Source organism: Coturnix japonica, chromosome 20 (genome assembly GCF_001577835.2).
Source record: "Coturnix japonica isolate 7356 chromosome 20, Coturnix japonica 2.1, whole genome shotgun sequence".
In the NCBI taxonomy this organism is placed as follows: Eukaryota; Metazoa; Chordata; class Aves; order Galliformes; family Phasianidae; genus Coturnix; species Coturnix japonica.
In genome coordinates, this window is record NC_029535.1 from 10,014,434 (window position 1) to 10,026,558 (window position 12,125).

Here is a 12,125-nt window from a genome sequence, read left to right on the forward strand (position 1 = left end):
TTCCCTCCACTGCTTTTTTTGCTCCTCAGTGCCATCAGCTCCACTACTTCATGTTGGAATCATAGAATCATTAAGTTTGGAAAAGACCACTAAGGACATTGAGTCCAACCACCAGCACACCCCGCCATGCCATGACCACGTCCCTCAGTTCCCCGTCTCTGCGGTACTTGAACATCTCCAGGGATGGCGACCAGGAGAATCAACAGCTTCAATTCTCACCCAAATAAAACAAGAATTGCTATTTCCACGTATGGAAGGAGCAGAGGCTGTAATTGCAACCCCATGTTCTGGAAATGCCGCCCCATTTTATTGAGCCACTTGGGCAGCCTTGTGCAGTGAGAAATGGAAAGAAGGATCCCTTTGCTGCTTTAAGGCATCTGGGGAGTTTTCTTGGGCAGACCTTCTGCTCAGTGGGAGAGACACGAAACTTGGAACTTAGCAAGGAAATAAGCTCCAGCCTTATGAGGATCACCACACGCATTTCATTCTTCGTGGTCTGGTGAAATGTGTTTTCACTTTGGCTGCCTTACAAAGGCTTTAAAAATATATGTATACACTTCATTTCTTCATGCTAATTTTTAATCTACTGTAACAATTTTTTATTCTGAGAGCAGTTTCAGTTAATGATCCTCCAGCCCTCTCTTGGCATTGCTGCCGTGGCTGTAAGTGGAGTGGAATTTCACATGCACCCAGAGATCCCTTAGTTCTGGATGGATATACAGAGAAAGCTGGTTGGGATCTCTCACTTGGAGGGCGGGCAATGTGAACCCCATGGGAAGCCTTCTGCCCCTTATTTCAAGGCACAGGGGCCATTTACATCTTTTGCTTGTTTTCTGACAGCTTACAAAGCTTTGAATGTTGGGCAGGCTGTGAATTAAAACAAAGGATATAAAAAGCATTTGGGACTGATACACAGTGGGATAAAACTCTGTAAGGAAGCAGTCCAGCGCTAACTCAGTGAATAACCACTTCAAAGTGGATGTTAGGAAAAAGCAAAGGGGCTGAAAGGAATTGGGAGAAGAAAAGGATTAATCAAAGAAAACTACATCTTAGAAGCTAGGAAGTGTAGGCATAAAGGGCAATCTGCCAGAAGCAAAGCTGAGTTAAACCTCGCAAAGGAAATTAAAACAAATAGCAAAATATTCTTCAGGCATACAGACCAGGAGATGAAGTCGAGAAGAAATAGAGGTGATGACAGAGGGAGAGGCAGGACACAGATGAATGCATAATATATAGTGGAAATGTACGCAGAGGAAATGAATGCATGGAGATAGGAACTATCTCATGCAAGTGGAACAAAACATAAAGATCATAATGGGACAATAATTTCTGACCCAGACACCTAACAGGACTTGCCTGTCAAGAATGTACCTGGCTGCATAACAGCATCACTGCAGGAGCAGCGGAACACAGTGTGAGAGCAGGAAAAATTATTCCAGAATTTGAATAGGGGAAAAATGATTCAAGCCTGATCCCACTAACATACAGGACTTTGGGATAAAGTTAGCAGGAAAGAATAATACAAGACATGATGACAGGTAGAAAAGAGTTGAAATACAACATGTGTTTACCTTCAGGTGGGTAGTGTCAGACTGACCTGATTGGCTCTGTAATGTGTTTTCTACACAGAGAAAAGCTGGTAGGTCTAATCTCCCTGGTGATGAATAAATGTAGACCAGAAATTAGAAGATATTTAACCTTCAGAGGACTGAGGTCACTCTGCATCTTTCCCACATTCAAGGCAAACCACTACATTATAAAGTTGCACTCAATCCATTCATAAAATTGATCGTATTTTCTCTCCCTAAGACAGCACCTATCCCTAAATATATCTTTCTAAGCATAAATTCCTAATATTTCGGGCTGTTGCTTCTTAGTGCTAGAATTCACTGCCATATATTTACTGCTGTCCAGAATGCTGCCTCTCTCATCGACCTCTGAACTGCTTTTTTAATGCCTGTGCTGTTCTGCAGTTCTTATTGAGCAATGAGATAGCAATGCAGCATGCATGCACACATTCCTGCACCCACTGCCTCCCACATCCAGAGCCTAATCCAAAATTGTGGGAACTTCATGTTTGCTACCGTAGCATTTGGATCAAGCTTACAAAGGGAGGCAGAAATACTCCAGATTTCAAAGTTCTATTTTGGGGTGGATAGCTAAGCATTTCTTTTTAATGGGAAGATAATCAGAGACATATTTCAAAAGCCAGCTTTTGAACTGTGATTACAAACTCCTTTCTCTCCATCCAGTTCCCAGCAGAAGGATCTCTGTATTCCCACTCTTCAGTTACTGAGGCTAAATCAAGGGCAAACAGACCCTATGCTCCATTGGTCAGATGAAGGTCAATCCCCACAGCATTTTATCTTGTGTAATTGAGTAGATACACAGAGGAGGTAAAATACTGCAGTCCTTGGAAGCCTGAACAATAGGCTTGTGCCAAAGGTAGAATTAATGGACCACTAAATGTATTTTGCCATGGCAAATCCCACCATCCTTGTACAGCTGGGACACTTGGCTGCCAGAAAATTTCTACAGGAAAGTTTCTATATTACAAATTGGCCAGGCAGCGGCTGGGGGAGCGCTGCCATCGCTAGAGATGCTTTTTCTGCACGGGAATCCTGGCAAAGTGGACAACATTATTTCCTTCATCCTGTAGCAGAATATTTTCAGGTTTCAAAGCTGTCAAACTCGCAGTTTCTAGTGTGTCTTAATCACGGCAACAAGATTTGTTTTCCCGTTGAGTTGGGAGCTCCTGAGTTTTGACAACGGATGTGATTCCTATGGCCTCTCTGTAGGTGGTGCTACAAGGCAGTGAGACGTAAGAACTGTTTGAGATACTTTTAAAGTCCGGTCCCTCGATTTCTTACCAGCTCCTTTCAGTTGAGCTTTCCTAAAGAAAATCAGCCAGTTTCCCATAGTTTCTTTATTTTGCTGTCCTATAATCTAAATGCTTCCAGTACAAATACAACAGGGGAGAGCTTCTATTTTCTCTGTGTTCAGACTGCTCACATTCTATATTCCTCCTGGAAATGCACAGTTGAACAAACCGTCTTTTCACATTGATCTAACTTGACTGAAAATTTAACACTAGAATGTAGGATATAAGGAACTGGAGAAGAAGATCTGAAAAAGAGTAAGTAGGAAGCCATGCAGAGACCTTAAACAATGAATGTTTAATTATAAGGGGAAGGAAATTTATGTCTCTGAGTGAGCTCTGTCCTTTGCCATACACTGAAATGTTTCCTTGAGTTCAGCTGCTCATTGCACATGCAAAAATGGTAGAAACAATTCTGCAAAGGTACCAGAACTCTTCCCCTGCTACTGAAAGTAATCAGCCCAGGTAGGCAGTGAATGCTGCTGTGTCTGTTTGGAGGGGTGGAAGGAAGGAAATTTGTAATAAAAATTCAGAGGCAAAAATTACTGCTTGCAGGCAGCAACATCCCATACATAATAATACAGGGAACCTTGTTCAAAGGCAGGTGTGAGAGTTACAGCCTAGGAGCTCCCACCCCAGTCTTGTGACAGGCCAATGATGTCTATGGTACTTATACAATGGAACAACTCTGTCACCTAATACTGCGCAAAATTCCTTCCCTTGGCTGGGCACTGTATTAAATCTTCTGTGTCACCACAGTGTCAGGTCACCTCTGTAGCAAAGATAAAGGATTACTCGTTATAGGCATCTGTATTTTTGATGATCCCTATCACCTCTCCAGCAGTCACATGAAGATAATGTGTTTAAAATGATGCATCAAATGACAATTTATCACTGGTCTCTGTCTTCTAAGATATATATTCAAACATATGTGATCAAGGTATTACTATTCATACTGCTATAGTGTAAGAACTGGCAAGAAAACTCAGGATTTATCACTACTACCATTTTACAGACGGAAAAACCAAGTCAGAGATCAGTGCTGGCTTGCATGAAGCTTCACAGGTTATCTGTAGGAAACCCAGGACCTGAATCTGGAGCTGCTGTGTCCTGGTCAGCAGTTTTCCCAAAGGAATCACTGAGGAGGTAAGTGTCAATGAGCAGCAGAACTTCAGAAAAAGGGAGACTGTTCCAGAAAAGGATATCTGTGTTTGTGTTAGAAAAAAAAAGCTTAGATTCCAGCATTGCCAGCAACTCATACCTATGTTCTCGTTATCCTAATTAGTGGCAATGTTCCACTTCCAGAAGTGTTTATCTCTTTAAGTCAGGTGATTTTTTTTCCCAACTAATAAAATTAGAGAAGGCAATTCATAAAGATATATTACAGTAGATCATGATCTGACTTTCATTCCAGCAATAACAACAGTTATCAAAGAAAGATCTTCTTCATAAATGTCGGAAACAAGTCAGGCTAATAAATACATGAATAGGCTTTGCACATTAAAATATCAAAATAATCAGAAAATAATCCAGCCAGAAAGCCTGTGTAATGAGTATTATCTTGCACAGAAGCAGTCTGACTCTGCTTGTGATGGGCAGCATTTAGAAGTAAATGATTCTGAAACAAGAGTGGAAAGAGTGACCCCACTAATTTCAGTGCCATTTGGGAGCAGCAGAGGGTCCATAAGAGCAGTTTCTTTCATTTCTTTCTTAACCAGCCTTCACTTTTTTTGTTGGGTTTTTTTTTTTTTTTTGGCCCGGGTCTTCCTGTAGAATCAGGAACTGTAAATACCTTTGGCGAGCAAATGGATATCCTCTAATGAAGGAATCATAGATTTCCAGGCAGGTTTTCCAACCTCGGATCACTGCCTGCAGCTGACGTATTATGCCAAGATACTGCCTTACATGATGTTTATTGCTATTCTCAGAGGTACTTAAAACTGGGAAATGCTAGAATCTGAGATAAGTACCAAGATGATGTAAGAGTGCAAGGAAGGAAACTAGACCAAGCAAGAGAAGGAAAAAAAGAGGTTTATTTGACCAAGTGGAGCAAGGTCGGGTGGGAGGTCAGAACTGCAGCTGAGAATGGCTATGGGGAGATGATGAAATCCCCTTTCTGCATTAAATAGCATCACAGTAAAAAAGAAGGACAAGCCATACATCTGAAATCAAAACAAATGGGTTGCGAGGAACAGCAGAACAGCAGCTCCATGACAAAGTGGTTTAATTTGTTTCTTTTTTCATAAATGAATTAGTGTGACTGTGTCTCTAGAAATGCATTTACCTCCAATTCTGTGAATTTCTACTCCATGAGTTACGGCCTTGTGGGTAAGCATGTTGTATTGTCTTGAGTCTATAAATGAGGAAACTGAGGCAAGGCAGTGTGATGCTGCTTTGAAAATAAGTTTTTCTCCAGGATATCCTCACCTGATCCCTCAGAAGTCATGGATGTCTGACCTTGGATGACTCACTCAGCCCAGATAGCTCCGTTATCTCCCACTGATGTCCTTCTGCCCAGCAATTCCCAGTGGCTGGCTTTAGGCCAGAAGCCTTCAGCTGCTTCTTGTGGGCTCCAGCTGGTCTGCAGAGGCAGTGAGCACTGTCTGTGCCCTGAGCTCCTCACTCACCCCCATTGCTGGGAGAGGATTATCCAGCTGCTGTGAATGGTGACAGCAGTGGTCAGTGTGGGTGGGAGCTATTTTGCTCTCTCTCCTTGGTGCTGCCACATGCAGGCTGGGTTGGGAGGCTCTGTGATCAGCAGGCTGCATGGCCTGGCTCTGTCCACTGCTATCCTGAATGCATCTCTGAAAAGACAGTTCAGTGCCTCTTGGCTGTGTATTACAGAGGTGGCCACATCTTCTCTAGCTTTGGGAGCATCCGTCATTGTGTACTAGAGTCCATGGAGAAAAGAGAGACCCATGTTTGAATATTTGAATTATTCCACCTAAGAGGGCTGGATGCAGCCTGTGCCAGTCCAGCTGCTGGTGGTTATCCTGACACAGCCACCTCCTTTTTCTAACATGGGTGTATCTGCTCCATCTTCTTGCTACTGCATCCCCCTTCGTGCTTCCCCATTGGAAAGATTCAGCCATCAGGAAATACAGTGTGAAGACTGTGGTGAGATTTAGGGTGCCTGAATCTGGGTAATTGTTAGTGCTTCAGTTTCCCAGGCAAAAGCACTGTCTTTCCCCATCACTGAGGATGGAAGCGTGTTAGAGACATCTTAACGTCAGTTACAGAACTGAGGTGCTGGTCCAAGTGCTGACCTGCTTTCCCTGCAGCATAGCTGTGGATGATGGTGGTCTGGGAGAAGTTAACAGGACATAATTTGGCTCCATGTATTTTCTTGAGGTATTCAGTCTAAGAAGGCTCAGCAGCTTTGCCTATCCGCATCTCAGTTTCCTGACCAGAGATGAGGTGCAAGGAGCTGAACTGCATTCCCTGGGAAGAGCTGATAGAGTCTCCCCCACCTCTTCCCTTCCTCTGGTGCTTTGAACCAAAACAGCTGCAAACTTCTTGTGGCTGGAGATGTGCTGAGTGGCCTGGCAGGGGTTCAGGAGGACGTAAAGGAATCCCACCCACCAGTAGTGAGGGCTCCGTGCCACCACCAGCCCTTGTGTGCCCCAAATCCCGACTTCCTGGTAACTGCTATCTCCATAAATATCGGCCAGGATGCAGGAGAGGGGACTGACATCACTGAGCTGCGTTGTATCACGTGAAATATGAGGTGACACCCAATACACTGGCATTAGGCACAGGAGTTGTCTGCTGATGTGGTGACACGCTTGAAGCAAAGCTGGAAAATTTGATCCCTTCCTGCCCGCGGTCTCCCAGGCTCTGTGGTGAGGCACGCTTGACTTGCTTTGCTTGGGTTTGGGGAAATGGGAAAATGTAGCACACAGGCCAGAACCATCTGCAGTTCATGAACTCAAATGTGTCAGGTTGGCAAATGCCCTGCAGGCCGTTCTGTCTGCTGCCATCCGGCCCTGTCGCTGCTGGAGAGCTGGGCTGAGCACAGCACGGCCAGCTTGGCCCCTGGTGAAGCTCAAGGGAGGTGAAGAATGCTGAGCTGCTTTTGGCAATGCTGTATCAGTGACGACTTTGGCCAATAGTCAGTCTGGCTCCAGACCTGGCTTGAAATGCCTCCCTGCAGCAGGGACTGCCCCGTATCCCTTCCTCCTCCCCCAGGACCACTGCCTGCCTGCTTTTCTGTTGAACCAGGGATGGAACTGGCGTGTGGTTCTTCTAAACATGTGGCCCAGGAGCTGTGAACCTTTCTGTACTGACCTGCCCGCCTTTGCAAATCTACAATATTCCATGGAGTGGGTGTGTACACACATGCATCTAGAAGGGTTTCTGCCTGTTTATATAACAGAAGCTCCTTGAAACAGATCTGTTTGCTCTGAAGTGCAATCCAAGAGAGGTTTAATGAACAATGTGCAATTAAATCCTGCGCATGAGACAGCAAGTAAGAATAGCTCCAGCTCTGCTCCCTTTCCAGGGTTCCCTTCACAGGCACTTGAAGTGGTGCTTGTTTAGACTAATCTATTTCTATTATTTCTGACAGATTTTTCATTGGTGCTTTACAAAAGCAGCTACAAAATTGTGCTCTCGTAAGGCAGATACCAGCTGCTTGCATGGTGCCCTGATGGGTGCCTGCCCTCAGGGGCACTGATGGGTCTGGGGCTCACACTCAGGACCAGCCCCTTCCCTTGGTTGGTTTCATGGTGAGTGTCCACCTGGCCATACTCAGCAGCTGCACAAAGATCTGTTCCAGCACAAGCCTCCTGCATGACCTCGAGTGAGCTGTTTAGGATGCGGATGGACAAACAGCCAAAATCTCCCTGGGGTGGAGAAGATGTAAGCCTGTATGTTCATAGCAGAAAGGGAGGGAGGCAGAAATGTCTGCCAGTTCTTCGACCTCTGTAATTCCCAGCAGGCCATATTGCATTGTGCTGGTGATTTAATTTATTGTGATGAATGCAGCCACATGCCTGTGTGTTGTGATTTCTGCAATAGCTGCCGAGCTGTGACAGCAGCTCCTGGGGGAGGAGCAGGGATCAGCCCCGGTGCCACTACCTTTCCCACTATGCAGGCCTGTTCACCTGAGTCCCCAGGGAAAAGGCTGCGTTTCCATGTTGCTTCCCAATCAGCACATGTCAATGGGAGCCCTTCGAGAAGGCTGAGACTCAATAGAATGAAGGTTTTCCTGAACTTCTCCATGTTGCCACGCTGACAACAACAGGTTGGGTGTAAATGGCTGAAAAGAGAGTAGGAAGAAGTAGGTATAATCTTATGGGAGAATAATAAACCCTGTACTACTGTTGACTGTAGAGAGGAGCAAGGAAGATCAGACCTCCTCAAGCTATGGAATCGTACTCTGGGCCACTGTTATAACTGTTTTATGGAGATGGATAACTCGTGTAGTTTCATGCTTCCTTTCCCTGCAATGCCATTAAATGGACATCAAGTGCTTTTGTATTTGTTTGAGGGAATTTCCTTCCAGACTCCGTAGACAGAGAAAAACCTGGGGACAGAAAGGAGCTGGGGCTGAGTTCTGCTGCTGGCTGGCAGTGCTGCATTGAGAGCTGTGCACCTCATTTAAATCCATAGCCTCACCATGAGCTGCAGGCCTGGAGAAGTTACCTTGTTTGAAGGATTGAAATAGCACATCAAAGAGCCACGTGGATCCAAGGTGAAAGCAACAGGCATTCCTGGCTGGCTCATCTTTCAGACATTCCTCTCTCCTTAGTTTCCACTTGGATCTGATAATACAGCCTGAACGTGGCCTTTCAAACACCTTCTTTCCTCAAGGCACAGGTGGCATGGAGCACGCATTTCCTTGTCAGCAGCTATGACTTTCTTCATAGCGTTGGGTATGATGCTATGTTTTGGCTTTAGGAGAAAAGCAGCATGGATAACACACCCATGTTTTAGCTGTTGCTGTGCAGTGCTGCAGAGAGCCAAGGACGTTTCAGTATTTCAGCATCTTGTACTGACCCACCAGTGGGGGGCTGGGGAGGTCACCAGGGAGGGAAATAATTGAACAAGGGGAAAGCAAGCTTTCATGAAATGAAATGGCTGAAATCTTTTTGCATATCTCACAGCTCACCCATGGTTAGGAGTCAGATACTGAACAGAGCAAATCACACAGTCACAGGACTTGCTGTTCTTAAGAAATATTAAAATCTTGTTCTCTTCTGCACTGTAAGTTCCTCCTGCAGTACTGAGTGTCAGGGAGAATCAGAGTTATCCCAGCATGAAGGAATAGCCTCATGACATGAAACATCTTGGATGTGACATTTTTACATCCTTCAGCCCCTTTCATTTATGTCAGAAAACCTCTACTGAGTAGTGGCTCTCTCAGGGTGGAAATCTCCTCTGATAGATGCTCTCAGCTGTGTATCCATTACTGCGGCTCGGTGTCAGAATCAATACATGTGCCTAAGTGAGATTTGTGCAGGTGTTGTGTTCTGGACTCAGAGCTTAGTACTGGTATGTAGGGCCCTAGCAAGTGCCTTTTGAAATCGAGACCCTCCTAGATCTGTGGGTTCATGTAATATGAAATACAACCCCATGTTAAAGCTGAACTGGATTCTTTTATGTCAGGGTTGATCTCCAAGGTTTGTAATGCTATTCAGACTGGCAGCGAGATGAACAAGGCAATTGTATACCTCCTTTTCGTACCCAAAACTCCAAAAAGAAAACATCATGACTCATTAGCTATAGAAGGCATGTTTTGTTCAGCAAGAAGCTTTGCAGATTCTCTGCTCCCAGATCTCCTTACACAATTCCATCCCACTGTTCTGGAAAAACTCCCACAGAAAGACAGGCAGATATTTTAATCAAGAAATGGCCCTTATTTCCATTAGCAACAGCTGTTTTCCTTTTAATTTAATTGTACGTTCTGGATTCTGTATATGAAAGCTGCCATTAATTATGTTTTTCATCAGTCAGTGTTCAGAGATGGCTAATGGCCCAGCACACCTAATTAGTCCTTCATGTATGATAATGTTTCAGCAAGTCTATAGTTAGTGTGTAGGGCTGACATCCGCTGTGCAGTGGAGCTGTGACTGGGGCTGTGTAAACTCCCCTGGTGTGTGTCACATCGTGCTGCAGCTGCCTTCCACTGCTGCCTCCAACATGCGGCTGGCTGTGGGCTGCTGTGACGGGATGTGATGATAACAGGCAGTGCTAAAAATGGCATCTGATGTCACTCAGAGCATGCTAACAAAAGGGTAAAGAATTCAAGCTGCCTTTGGAAGCTCTTTGAAGACAGGGAGCGCAGAGACTGGAATTACAGCTACTTTTAATTTTCTTTCAAATCATGCACTTGATAAGTGTTAGTGATGGCTAAACACGCTGTGCTAGAAGTGCTTTTCTGCAGCTTCTTCTGGGCTGAATCCTTCTAGCCAGCCTTGCTTGGGTGTTCTCAGCTGATCCATGCATTTTAAGCCAGTTCTCTAGTCACGTGAGCCACCAAGACCAAGCTGGCTGCTTGTGACACAAGATGTGTTGCCCAGACACTGGTATGACCTAACCATGCTAACCTGGTGAAGCTTACTGGCTTTGGCCAGGTATACAAAAAAAAAGTGACATGATTGTCCAGAGCTGCGTACATGACAAATAACTCATCTTTGTTCAACAAGATGCATGAGTAGGTTCATTGAATTCTTTGCATTCCTTAGAGGTGGAGCTGGTGTTTGTACATCAGGCTCAGCTGGAACTTTGCCTTCATTTTGAAGGTGTTTGTATCCGCAAAGAATAGGAGTAATTATCATCAGGTTGCCTCAGGTGAGAAACATTTCAAATGCTCCAGTACACAGATTGCTTTGAAAAATATCCTCATCTGTCACAACTGTGTATTAAATTCTCATCAGTGTGTGTACACAGAGCTGGCTCTGTTCTGTTGACCAGGCTGTCACCTGCAGAGTTCAGGGCATCGTGGAAAATTACACAGAGTAGAAGCATGTTTTGTTTATCTTGTAGAAAAGTGGTGCACCACCAGCTCAGGACTTGTAGTTGTTCATTGCACAAATCTGTCAGTTACCTTCTGCCTTCCTGTGCCTGGAACAGCTCGGTGTCCACGATCATTCTTCTTGTGGTTTCACTGTGAGCCCCAGGGGAGGCTGCAGGAAAGAAAAACTGATGCAGAAATATTTGCTGTACATAATCTTAACAGCATATGGCAGTGAAACCACTGTCTTTAAACAATGAGAGATACCCTCATATTCTGCCTGGAGGCACTTCTCTGTTCTGTAGACTTGCATCAGACTTATGCAGAGATCCTTAGGTGAGTATTCAATTAGCTGATTTCCGACTGTGTGACCCCACTAAGTTAAAACCTTTTGACTTCCAGAGGAACTAATCTGCCACGCTGCTAAACAGGCAGAGGACTTTTCACAAGGCATCTGCTTCCAAAGCAATTGCAATTTTCTTTGATTTTCACAGCCTGTTGAGAGATGAGAGCAGCACTCTAAAGAATCACACAGAGTTGCCCCAGAAACAGTTTAAAGGAGAATACAAGAGCACCCAAGGTGCTGTCATTTGAGAAGAGGATGAGAAAAGGCAGATGACCTGTTACAGAACATATCTTGTTCCCAAAGCCTACCACTCTCCTGTTCCAAAGGTGTGTAATTTGCAGAGAAAATAGGTTCAGACCCAGAACAACCCTGCATTTAGTATTACTCTAACTGAATGCATTTTTAGACAGGACGATCAGGGTAAGTATCCTACTGCTACTCATTGTTCAGTGGCCTCTTTGCGGGCTGTTTGATTACCTCAGCTAGGAGCTCTCTGAAATGTCTCAGCTGGAAAGTGCCAGATCTGCAGAGTGCTTGCAATAGTGATACAAGAAATGTGCTAGCAGGGTGTTATGGCCCGCTGTCAAGTCCTTCACTGGAAACCCAGAGGAACTCCAGGGCAGCAGATGGGTCACTGTCGTGTAAGTGAAGCAGCACTCAGCTCTCGGACCTCACCTTTTGCCCCCTTCTGTTGGCAAATGAACCCTGTGTAGTACTGCAAAAACACATCCTTTGAGTGCAAGTGATAAGAAAGACAAATGTTTGACTTTAGCCAGAGAATTTAGAACTCCAAGTCCTTTGAAGATTGCTGAGTTCTGCACTCTGTTAGTTGTCCATATCTATAGAAGAAAACACTCATTTCATCACAGCTGATGACATAAATTCAGACTTGTGAGCAAATGGCTAGATTGAGTTAAATCACCTCTCTATCTGCTAATGGCATT